We start from the raw sequence: 11044 nt of genomic DNA on the forward strand, positions 1-11044 counted from the left end.
GGTCAGCGTTCTGCTGTCACATGTGGTATCGGCCAGTGTCCGTCTGCATGTTCACCCTCTCAGTGTTTCCATGCTTCTGTCGGCTGTCCGTTGTCACAGTAATGCCGTATCACAACCCCTCTCTCCACCCCAGACTCGGGGTTCAAACAGTTACATTCACCTGACTTCTGAGTAAGCCTACAGGTTGGCAGTTTCGGCTGGCCTCAGGGGCCGGCCACCTTGGCCTCAGCTGGGATGACTTCTTACAGGAACAATTTTCTGAAGGAGCAACCCCAATGCAATGGGCTAGGCTGGCTGGGGCAGCTGGGGTCACGCTGGTGTCGCACAAGCCTTCTCCCCCCGGGCGGGCTGGCCCGGGCGTGCAGAGGGCCCCGGGCAGCCTTTGTTGGCGTGTGCACGCGCGCGCGCGCGCGCGCGACTGTGCTGCCGGTCACAGCGAGGCTGAGGCTGGGGGGGGGGGGGGGGCGAGGGCGCGCGCAGGCGGCCCCTGCCGGCTCCTCGCCGCGGCTCTGCGCTCGCCCCACCCCTGGGCGTGGCCGCGTCTTTTGCTTTGTGGCAGCAAGCGAACTGGTTGGGCGTGAGAAGCCGACTTTGTTGCAGCTGTTCGTTAATCTGCATGTGCGGAACTTATCATTACCACTTTTACGTGAGATAACGCATGAGTCCAGAGCTTCTTAATTCATAGAGAAATGGCTTACAATGAGGCCATTAAACTACTTTCGTGCAGTTGCATATGTATGCTTTTCATAGCACAAAGATAATTTGGATGGAAATGTTCTTGTGAAAAATTTCAAGTGTTACACATGCCGTTCATGCAGTGTTTTTTTCACCGTTACTGAAACCTTCTAGGCGTTTCCACATGAAGTATCTTTTTTCTTGTTTGATCGCGCTCGGTTTCTTAGTTCTGAGCCTTTAGGTAGCAGCAGTCTTCCATGCAGGGTACACTTTTCATTCATATGAAATCCTATTATAATAACTGTCACTATCTCTTTATTACCCTTAAAATGAATCATAACGAGAGTGCGTCTGGAGTATATTGAAGTACCGCAGGTGTGTGAATTTTATCAGCTACCGTCACGTTCTGTGTACACAGCAGCGCGTGAGGCCGAATTCTGAAAGGGTCCAGCTGCCTCAGCTCTGACGGTGTCAAATGGGGAAGAAAGACCACATTAGAACAAATGTCACACTAAAACCTTTTGTGAAGCTTAAACTTCTTTAATAGAAAAAGAGGTAGTTTTATGCAAGTAGAAATACAAAAAGAAATGCTAAATAAAAGAATAATACCTGAAAAATTAATTCTCTTTTTCTGAAGTTGTTCTATTTTATTATAAGCCTCTCAGTGGCTTGGTTTGGGAGTATTTTTATGTATATTTTAATGGATGTTTGCTTCTGTGTTATTCTCAGCATAACTAAATTACACGGCCATATCTTTAAATACATGTTTGATTGTTTATTCATTAAACTAATGTTTATTAAATGCCTATTCTATGAAAATGTAATGAAAGCTAACAAAGTGCAATCAATTCAGATCCCTGCCCTTCATTTGATGAACTTTAATGGTATTAAAAATGATTGTTTAAAAATTCATTTTCCAATTATATCTTGCTAGTACACAGAAATGTGATTAAGTTTTGTGTGTTGACCTGTATCTAGCAGCCATATCAAATTCGTTTATTTTAAAAACTTATTAAAATAAAACACAGGTATAGAAAACCAACAAAACAAAACAAAACAAAACAAAAAAAACCCTGCCGTCAGGGAGATGGGAGTTGAGAAGGAGAAGGAGAATGCAGGCGTGGAGAACTGAAATTCCAGTGAGAGGGCTTCGTGGAGGCGGATGCAGACCGTGGCGGGGGGCGGCGGCACCTCTGGCTCTGGGGCGAGGACGTGAAATTGGTGAGGACTTGGAGAAACAGAGAGATCTGGGCAAAATGCGCAGAGAAAGTGTCCTGGCAGGAAGAGTAAGGTGAGAGTAGGTGGTGTGTGGGACCTGTGGGAAGCACCTTTGGCTGCGGAAGGGGGTCCTGGAGGAGGGAGAGGGGACAGGTTTGCAGAGAGCATGAGGGCCAAGTCAGGGCTGCGGGAAGAAGTGGGAGGGCCTGGAGTTGCTAAGCAAGGGCTGTGCTGTGCAGAGACCCAGGGGCAGGTGTCGGTCCCCTGGCGCTGGGAGAGCGTTCCTAAAGGGACGGAGCCTGGCAGGGGTGGATGGGAGGGCCCCCGCTCAGCACAGGACCCCCAGGACCCGAAGGAGGGCGGCCTGGGTGCCCTGGGGCTTTGAGACCAGGTGCTGGGAGGCCGTAGGAGAGAAGGTTCTGCGCACGGAGCCAGCGCTCACCTACGTAGCCTCCAATGATCACAACTCATTAAAAATAGTTTCAATGTGGAAAAGATGAAGGCTTTAGATTCCTTATCAAGAGGTTTTTTTTTCTGTAGGAATTTCTATAACTTAAAAAAAAAGATGTCTACAGCCGTGAGATGCAAGCATCACTAAGCAATTCCAGTGAGAGCACCTAGTCTTCGCTCAGGAGTCAAGAGTGGAGGCGGTTCCTCTGCTGTAGCTCCAGGCACCGTCCTGGCTCAGTGTTTCCCCCTTGTTGCATCCCCTCTGAGACTCACTGTAACCACTGGGCAGAGGCGGCCCTGCTTCCTGCCCGCGGGGTGCAGTCTCCCTGTTCTTGTTCCACAATTGCTGACGGCTGCCCAGTGCACACAAATTGTGTTACCTCATTTTTCTGGGTCACTGTAGGGGATGGAAGGCTGAGTCAGAGTTTGAAATGTTAGCTCAATTGTGAATTTACTGATACAGTTTCTGGCAGGACATCTGAATCCAAAAATAAATTAAAAAAAAAAAAATCAAAACCCGAATCCTCTCGGAATTGAAAACGGTCTTGCTTGTTTTTCTTAACTGTGGCATTCCAGCACACAGCTCAGTACCCCATCCGTAGTAGGCAGCCAGTGAGTATTTGCTGAATTCATCATTTTCCATGTTTGAATACCCATGTAATTTAACCCCACAATAAGGGATAAAAAAAGAGGATTTTGTTTCTTTGATTAAGGATTTTGAAATTAAACAATCAATATATCAATTCTTAAACTACTATAGTAACTCATGTGTTTATTAAGATAAACGGTCCTTACCACAGTGCACTAAAGCTTGGGTTATAGAAATCAAAAGACTCAGGTTCAAATCCAGGCTCTGTCACTTACTAGATGTATGTGACCTTGGGCAACATTTTCAACGTCTTTGTGCCTTAGGTTTCCTCATCCGGAAAATGGGAGTAATAACACCTGCCTCACAGGATTTTTGTAGGATTAAGTCGTGTTAATACATGTGAATTAATTTAAGTTAGGTAATTCTGTGGGTTTCAGTTCGGGACCACATGTACAGTTCTCACCCGGTGCCCAGTGGACGGCAAGCGCTGGAAAATGGCGTTTTTGCCCTTGGTAGTGGTTACAGGTGGTGCGGTCACAACAGGGCAAAGCTGGCGCCTCTGGTCCGAGGTTACGTGGTTGCCGGTCCTTCATCAGAGCATCCCTTGCGGTGGAAGTCCACTCAGAGAGAGGGGTAGTGAAGTGTTGCTGACGGCATGGAAGCCTGACTTTACACTGTCCGGCTGGGCACAGGCACACTACAAATTATTTTTCAACTAAGAAAACAGAGGCAAACTGTCATGTTTTATTTGAACGAATGCTACTTAGTTTAAACTTTACGATTGGGTTTCAGGCAACAACGGCTTGAAACCATGGTTCTTTGAACAATGGAAGTTTCAGTGCCTGCAGTATGTGAGTTTTATTTATGTCTTTTCCTTATTATTTAAAGCTCTCCGTCCTTTGAGAATGTATTAAGGTTCTATCATTTCAGACCTCAGAATTAGCATTGAAAACATGGGATTCTTTACCTGGATGGATGAAAGTAATTTATTGTTTGCTGGGTCAAACACGGCATGCTATTTGTCACACTGTGGTTTGTGTATCTTTCTAGAAGCTTTCAACTTTGATCTGAGTCAAAGTACACTCAGTAGCACAGATGACAGAGTTAGAAAAAACCCCAGGGATGTGCACTGTCACTCAGAGAAACTCTAAATCAACAAGTACAGAGACGCAGAGTGAAAAACGCAAGTCTTTAAAGAGGCTTGTGCGTTCTTGTGAGAGAGCAGACCTCGGCCTTTCTTGGGCGAGACAAAGGTGTGGGACAATTTATTAACTAAAGGCTGCGCTCGCTGTGTGCCATCTGAAGGCGCCTCTTCAAGGCCAGGTTCTGGCCCTGCCGTATTTTAGGTAAACACTCGCATTTAAAAGACCTTGCCCAGCAGGGCTCCCTGAACATAAAAGCGGCTTTCTTCAACTGTCATCAGAGCGGATTTTAGAACGTGCTTTTAATACTTACGAGGTTGATGTTTGCCTTTTAAAAATGCTATTTGAGATAGCTTTTTATTTAACTTTCCCCTCGGCATGGCTTTTACCTGATTGGCGGCAGCATTAAGGAAACTCGCCTTGTGAGACCAGACAAAGATTTAGGGAAATGTTGCACATGTGACCTTTTGAAAGTCAAGGCTTTAAAAAAAAAGATCCTTGTTTAAACACCATAAAAACTGCATGGAAAACAAAGGCATATAATCTTCATCTGAACATTTGGTTTCAGATTCTTTTTATTGAGCTTGGTTGATTATACTGTGCGATAAATTAATTGTTTTCCAGGATGCTCTGTGCTTCCATTTCCTCTCTGGTTTTAACAAGCAATGGCTCAGATCAATAAAAAAGGTAAAAGAAAGAGGTTTGGTATGTCGGACTTTGGGGTGTATTTAACTCTTCCTCTTCTAGGTTATGATTCTCATAGAAGAAATTTAGCTCTGCTGCTCAGCCTGTATTTGGAGGGTTAAGTACTGGTAGGCACTTTAAGCTTCTGTATTATGGATATTATTAATAGCTGCAAAATAGTAAATGGGATGGATGTCAGAATTCATCCAGGCATACCTTTGTTTATTGGCATTCCCTTTGTTTCCTGTTTGAAGCAACAACTTTCTTTCAAATGTATATCTCTATACCTAGAATATTTTTAAAGTCAAATGTACTGAGGAAAAAAACACATGCACCTTTTTGATTGCACAGTTCCATGCGTTTTGACAAACACAGATGATCATGTAACCAGCACCCAAATTAAGATGTGTAACATACCCACATCACAGAGTTTCCTTCCATCCATTTCTAAGCAGTCCCTTCCCTTCATCCCGGACCCTGGCAGCCCCTCGTCTGCCGTCTGCCCCTCGTCTGCCGTCTGCCCCTCTAGTCTTGCCTGCTCCAGAATGTCGTGCACACAGACTCAGACCACACGTGACCTTTTGCGTTTGGCTTTCCCCCGGCATACTGCATTTGAGGTCCATTCGTGTTGTAACATGCATCCAGAGTTGCTTTTCATCGCTGAGATATCTTCCATTTGGTGAATGTGCTTTACTTGGCTAACCACTCACAAGTTGGTGGGCATTTGGGCTGTTTTTAGTTTTTGGCAACTATGGAGAAAGCCACTACAGATGTCCATATACTGGTTTTAGTGTGATCATCTGTTTTCATTTTTCTTGGATAAATATCTGAGAGCGTGTTCATCCAGCGCTGTCAGACCATGCCCTGGAGTGCACTGTGGGAGAGTTCCAGTTGCTTCGCATCCTCAGCAGCACGTGGCGTTGTCAGTTTATCCTCTTCCTCCTCCTCCTCGGAGCCAGCCTGATAATGCATGTGGTGCTCTCTCATCGTGGGTTGAACTTCCCCAACTGGAGAATCATCTTGAGAATCTCTTTGGGTACTAGTTTCCATCTGTATATTCTCTATTCAAGTCTTTTACCCATTTAAAAAAAAAATGAGTTGCTTGAATTTCTTGTATTTTCTAGATACAAGTCTTTTGCTGGATAAGTGATTTGCAAATATTTACCATATCTTTTTGTTTTCTTAGCAGTGCCTTTGCAGGGCAAACATTCCTAATTTTGATGAAGTCCAATTTATCAATTTTTATTTCCATGGATTGTAGTAATTCCAGGTCACAAGGATGGCTCCTATGATTTCTTCTAAAAGCTTTATAGATTAACGTTTGACATTTAGATCTGTGATGCTTTCTGGGGTAATTTTTATATAAGGTATTGGGTTAGGATGGTGGTTAATTTTCTTTTTTGCATACGGGTGTTCAGTTATGCCAGCAGCATTTGTTGAAAACACTCTCCATTTTGCTCGAGTTGGCTTTGCCTCTTTATCAAAGATTAAATGGCCATGTTTGTGTGGGTCTGTTTTTGAACTCTATTCTGTTTCACTGATACATGTTTCTTCTGTTCCTTTGCCAAAACCATACTGTCTTGATTGCGGTAGCTTTATAATAATTCTTAAAATTCGTTGGGGGAGTCTTCCAAGTTTGCTCTTCTTTTTCACAGTTGTTTGGCTATTTTAGATCCTTTGTCTTTCCATATCAATTTTTGAATCAGTTTGAATGTAAACACAAAAGTCCTGCTGGGATTTTGATTAGAATTACCTTAAATCTGTCGGTTGGTAGAAGAGAGTCTTCCAGTCCATGAACATTGTATGTCTCTCCATCTAATTAGATCTTCTTTCTGTTCTTTCATCAAAGTTTTATAGTTTTCAGAATATGTTTTATATTTATACCTAAATATGTCATTTTTGGAGCTACCGTAAATGTTATTATACAAATTTTTCTAATTCTTTATTGCTTGTATACAGAAATATGATTTTTGTGTGTTGACTTTGTATCCTACAAACTTGCTAAGTGCACTTATTAGTTTTACAAAATTGTTTTGTGGATTCTTTGGGATTTCTATAATAATGACGTCTGAGAATAGGGCAAATTTTTGGCATGCCTTTTATTTTATTTTATTTTATTTTGTTGCCATGTTGAGCTGGCCAGGACCTCCCACGTGATGTTGAATAGGTGCTGAGGGTGTCCTCTTGTTTTAAAGAAGCATTAAGTCTTTCACCATTAGATATAACGGTTAATTCTAGTTTTGTTTTGTTTTGTTTTTTGATAGATGCCCCTCAGGTTAAGGGATTTCCCTTTTATTCTGTTTTCTGAGTGTTTTATCATGAATTGATGTTAAACTTTGTTAGGTGCTTTTCTGTACCAATTCATATGGTCGTGTGGTTTGTCTTCTTTTGTCTGTTTACATGATGGATTGCATTCATTGACTTTTTTAGTGTTGATGCAACCCTGCATTCCTGGGATAAGCCCCGCCTGATAATGGAGTATTATTCTTTCTTATGTATTGCTGGACTCAACCTGCTTGCATTTTGTTGAGCGTTTTTGCATCTGTAGTCCATGAAGGAAATTGGTATGTGGTTTCTTTTTGTTGTACTCTGTTTGCCTGGGTTAGGTATCAGATAAGGTAGAGCTTCTTCCTCTTTTATATACATTTTATATGTAAATATAAATGTATACACGTATATGAAAGTTTAACAAGATAATATTTGAACCCACACCCTAGTGTAGAAGGCCACCAGTGCCCCACACCTACCTCTGTACTTCTCTCAGCCTGTCCCAGGGGTTCTCCTACAGAGGCAACCACCATTCTGAATCTGGTGTTTATAATTGCCTTGCTTTGGTCACCTAGCTTTATTCTATGTGTTTCATATCCTGAACAACATATGTACATGTCCCCCCCACCCCCCGCCTTGTTTTTCAGCTTCTTACAAATGGTATCACGCTGAGTATCATCTTCCAGGACTTTTTTTCTTTCAATGTTGTATTTTTTAGAGTCTTCCATGCTGTTGTCTACAGTTGTAGGTCATTTATTTTCTCCCGCTACATAATTGTCCACTGTGTGATTATATCTTAATTATTTATCCATTCTCCATTCAATGAGCTTCAGGTTTTTCCTAGTTTATTTATTAGACTTAGGGATGCTGTGAATGTTCCTACACATACTTCCTTGTATAGAGATGCAAGAATTTCTCTAGGGTATATACCTAAGAATAAAATTCCTAGCTAAGGTGTGCAAACATCCCACTTCAGGGAACAACGTCAAGATGCTCTTTGTAGTGGCTTCACAGGGGCTATGACGACGTAGATTCCCAGGAGCTGGGTACGTAGTTCTCACTGATCCACAGTGTCGTCAACATTTGACATCGTTAAGCTTCTTACATCTAGTGAGTGTGACACGTAACCTCATCACGGTCTTAATTTAAATTTTCTTCAGGACTCAGGTAGAACAGTTTTTCATACGGTAGCTTTCTATTTCCTCTTCTGTGGAATCCCTGATCATGTCTTTTTCTGTTTCTCTAATGTCCTTTACCTTTTCCTAGTATATTTGTATGTGGTACTTTATATATTCTAAATACAGGTCCTTTTCAGTTAGAGGTGTTGCTAACATCCCAGTCTGTGGCTTACTTTTCACTTTCTTTATATTATTTTTTGATGAAGAGAATCTCTCCATTTTAATGTGGCCCAATTTATAAAACTTTCTCTTTATGGTTAGTGCTTTTTGTCTTCTGTTGAAGAACTATTTCTTTATCCTAGGATCATGAAGGCAGTCACATATATTGCCTTTGATTTACATGGACTTGAGTTTTGTGTATGATAGAATATAGAGATCCAGTCTGAGTTTTTTTTTCAGTAGAGATACTTAATTTTCCCAGGACCATTTAATAAATAGCTATCCTTTCTTCTTTGGTATACAAAATGGTCTCTGTTTTACATCAATGTTCCATTTATGTATGGGTTTAATTCTGGGATTTCTATTCTTTTCCATTGTTTTATTGTCTATAGCTGTGCCACCATCTCATACAGCCTAGATATATCTGAAGTTACCTGGTACACCCGGTTAGGGGCGAACGCATCATGGTATTAGGTCTTTCTGTGCATAGACATAATGTCTCTCTTTGTTTTGTAGTTCTTTTAAAACGCCTTTTTGTAAAACTTTATAAACTGTCTCTATGCAGGTTTTACCCATCTAATGTCATGCTCATACCTAGTTATTTATAAGATTTTTTGCTATTTGAATGGTATTTAATTTTTTTCATTTTCTTTTCTGTCACTGGTCAAGAAATGATATTGATTATTGTATGTGGATTGTACGGCAAGCTATTTTGATCAGCTCTAAATTTTTAATAATTTGTCTGAATATTCTGGATCTTCTGGACAGTTACAGCATCTGTAAATAATGAAATCCCTTTCTTTCCAATTCGCTTGCCTTTAATTTTTTTTTCTTTTCTTTCTACACCTGCTGTCCAATGTTGACTAGAAGATAGTGGGCATCACTGTTCATTTGTGGTAGTGAAAGGAATACTTTTAATGTGTCACCACTGAGACGACGTTTGATGCAGATTTAGGTAGACATTCTGTATCTGGTTAGTCTTTCCCTTCTACTCCTACTTTGTTAACAGATTAATGCTCTCTTCCTTGAGAGTTTGATAAAAGTCCCTTGTAAGGCCATCTGACTATGACATTCTTTGGTGGGAAAAACTATTGATTTAATTTCATTAATTATTATAGAACAATTTAGGCTTCACTTTATTTCTTGGGTCGGTTTGTTATATTTTTCAAGGAATTAAAAATGTTCTGACTTTTCAAATTTATAGGTATAATGTTGTTTGTAACATTATCTCCGTAATTCTTTAAGTGTCTTCAGTGGTGTCCTTTTTTCACTCCTGATATTGGCTCATTTTCTCTAAATTCTTGTTCAATGTCAGAAACGTATTAGCTACACTAATCACTTCAAAGAGCAAATTTTGGCCTCTGACCTTCTTTACTGAATGTTTTTATTTCATTAATTTCAGCCCTTTAGTATTTTTTTCTCTGTTTTCTCTGCTTTACTTTACATTGTTTCCTTCCTTTTTGCGAGGGAAGGTTAGCTCATTCATTTTCAGCTTTCTTCTTTTCTGACAGATACATTGAAGGCTACAGATTTTCCACTAGTTACTGCTCTTAGCTGAAGTCTACAAACTTGATATGTAATATTTTCTTTATACCTCTACCTCTAAGCTACTGAAACTTCTATAGATGAATATTCTGTATCTTACATATTATCGCCCTAGGATACCGAGGAGAAAGGCAGAACATGTGGTTTGTGTGCATGAGTACTTTGACGGTGTAGACGGCACTGGTACAGAGAAATTTTGTGGTTCGGAAGAAAGCTAGTTAACTGTCCCGATTTTGCTTGAATGAAGTAGCAAGGTGAAGCACTGAACCCCATGTATCTGCTTGGTGTTTATAATCTTTCTGTGATGCTACAGAATCACCTGCAAGTCAGTTTGTTAAAGCATAAACATTACCAAGCTAGATGCGACCAATCTAACAAACACTTCTCAGCTGTTGCTGTGTGACAGGCACTGTGCCCTCGGGCACTTCACATTTCAGGGTGGGGGACGGATACTACGTAGGCGGATAGTGTTAGTGACGTGTAGCAATGATGATGACAAAGGCCAGGATGTGACATGAGAACCCTACTGAGTCTGAATACGTGGGCACCTGGGGAGTCTGACTCAGGAAAGGTTTCCTGGGATGGTGCCTGAACTGAACTTTGAACCTTATTTTGCTCACGGATTCAGAGCGTATACCACATTTGAGAGGACGTTCCCCTGGCCCTGCAGGGTGTTCCTAAATTCCTGGTGCTGTAACCAAGCAGTGAAAAGGCCATTCTACCATTCTGTTTGGCCAGCTGCTTCAGGGGAACGGAAAACATGGTAAGACCGGGGACTTTCACAGACAGGAGCCAACTGCCACACATTACTTGCTGAAAGACAAGCTCCCTGGTCAGAAGCGATGTTACATGGAATGTCTGCTGATGAAAAGGTGCTGCATAAATCCATGGGTGGCAATTTGGGCAACAGCACTGAGGGTGGGGAAAGCAAGTCTCTGTCTAGAGCGCCTGTCATTCCAGAGGGAAGACGGCTGCAGCTCGCCCACGGCGGGAGTGCCCTGGGCCTGCTGTCCAGGGGCGCCGGGCCTCCCTGGGTCTGGGCCCACGCCGAGCACTCAGCCTTGGTCCCTGCTGCCGGCCGGCCACCTGGGGCTCCCTGCCTTTGCTCGCGCTCTCCTCTCACCGCTGCGGTTCCT

The 11044-nt window shown here is 42.0% G+C and overlaps 1 long non-coding RNA gene across 2 annotated transcripts in view; it reads left to right on the top strand.

The window, feature by feature from the left end:
- LOC106729826 overlaps nucleotides 1-11044 on the top strand; it is a 103013-nt gene that overhangs the window by 14443 nt on the left and 77526 nt on the right. The gene's annotated exons all lie outside the window — the stretch shown is intronic.

Source organism: Camelus ferus, chromosome 7 (assembly GCF_009834535.1).
Source record: "Camelus ferus isolate YT-003-E chromosome 7, BCGSAC_Cfer_1.0, whole genome shotgun sequence".
In the NCBI taxonomy this organism is placed as follows: Eukaryota; Metazoa; Chordata; class Mammalia; order Artiodactyla; family Camelidae; genus Camelus; species Camelus ferus.